This window comes from Rattus rattus, chromosome 3 (assembly GCF_011064425.1).
Source record: "Rattus rattus isolate New Zealand chromosome 3, Rrattus_CSIRO_v1, whole genome shotgun sequence".
NCBI lineage: Eukaryota > Metazoa > Chordata > Mammalia > Rodentia > Muridae > Rattus > Rattus rattus.
Window position 1 is genome coordinate 176,389,962 of NC_046156.1, and position 1,956 is coordinate 176,391,917.

At 42.1% G+C, this 1,956-nt stretch overlaps 1 pseudogene; it reads right to left on the reverse strand.

Annotated features, from left to right (window-relative positions):
- Positions 1-1,006: 1,006 nt before the first annotated feature.
- LOC116895636 lies at positions 1,007-1,696 on the reverse strand (annotated as a pseudogene).
- Between the last annotated feature and the right edge of the window lie 260 nt (positions 1,697-1,956).

Sequence of the window (1,956 nt, forward strand, 5' to 3'; positions counted from 1 at the left end):
AGCAGTTGGTACATATGTAAAGGTTTTGTGTCACAACAAAGGATCATAGAGTTTGGGAGATTATCATTGTTTAGCACATGGAAGTCAGGATTAATCTTTGCCTTGAAATTAGTCTAACCCTTCAAGGTTGCTTGCTGTAAACACAATTGTATATGTTAGATAACAAGTATTGAAGCCTTGTACTCTTGAAACACCCACCCAAAGTATGGACAGATATAGAAGATTGATGACCATTCCTCTTTGAACAGTGACAGTATGTCCTGACCTGCACCAAAAGATCCAAACTTCCATTCTCAAAAGCAAGATGAATCTAGATTTTTTAACACTTAAAGTAATGACTTGTGAAATAAAATATTAGATATTATTAATATAACATAAGCATAAATGTACATGGCATATGAAAACTGATACTATATAGGAATTGCCCCATACCCCACTTCAAATGCATCTTTTTTTTCAGGGTACAAAAGTTTACTGTTTACAAGAACCAATCAGGCAACCCAACACAAGAAGAAAGGGCTCGCTCCAGTAGGCTCAAGAGAACAATAGACCTGTATGGTGGTGGACAGCAACTCCCAGAGATGTCAGCATACTTGTGCAAATGGAAAAACATGCTGCAGAGCATTCTTCCATGATGAAAGCTGACAGGTGGCAATTCTACCTAAAGGAACAGGAGTGGGAGAATGCCCTACAGACATCTGTGTGGTGAATAGACAGGGCCAATCTGGGAAGGTGCATGGGCTACGGGAAGGACAGAGGTTGGGCCCAAGTCACTGTTGGAGGGTGCTATGAAAGTCTTCAGAGTTCAGAAGTCTCTGTTGGGGGAAAGCCCTCTAGCAGGGAGTTTCTGCAGCTGTTGGCATGGCCTTGAAACAATGCTCTATGTAGCTTTTCAACCAAGTCACGAAGGATCCTAACCCACTTCTTGCTCGCATCTGAGGTAGCTAATTGTGAGCCAGGTAATGGTAGCATGATCTGTCCCCTCCTGGACTTCCTAAGAGTTGCATTAGGACCATATGTCAAGCTTAGCATATACTGTGTAGGCGTCCTCATTACCCCCTTGACTATTGTGGGATCCATGAACAGACTTGACTCCTCATGATGACTGACCACTTTTCACCCCTTTTCCGAGGTCATCAGAAGCATTCCTGAAGTTCCATTGTTTCTGGATAAGTGGATGGATATTTCCTGAAATATCCTGTCAATGGATGATCACATCATTTACTTATTGATGCAGTAGAGCCAGAGTGGTGGGCTGAGCCTTCAGTCAATGCTTGACAGATGGGTCCATCTGTTTTGCAGAGCCCTTCAAGGACTGTTGATTCAAAAGGCCAGATGCTAGGCCTGCATTTTACTGAGAATTGTCTGACTATCTGTATGTGTGCTGAAGTTGGCTATAGAACAGAGTTTTGTCCTGCATGGGATCCAGGTTTATCAGCCTGGTGTTGTGAATAAGGAGGTTCTCTTATGGATTGCCTACCAAGTTGTTCAGACATTCCAGCTCATTGAGGTCCTGTTTGACTAGATGAAAGTTGTCCTAGAAATGCATGATGAAGGTCTTCTCATAGCCCTCCCTCATCTCCTTGTTGTGCATGCCATCCCTCAGGCTGTCTAACATGCTACTCTCGCTGGAGCAGAGCATCTCAATGGTACTAATGTTCTACAAAAAGATCTTCAGGTTCACTCCAACACTCATGTCTGCCTTGTGGCTGTGGCCACTCAAGTGATATCTTATATAGTCACTCTATTTGCAGGTACTCATCGAGTGTCCTTTACTATCTTAAACAGTTTGTGTATATTTTAATTTAACAACTTATGATTGAGTGCTAATGTTAACATCTTAGAAATAAAATTATATCATGGCTTTGGAAATTAAATCAATTTACTCAGCTAAGAGGTAAGACACATGGGGGTTGTTGAGGGAGATTCCAAGTCTCTGTGAATGGCTGTGTTCGA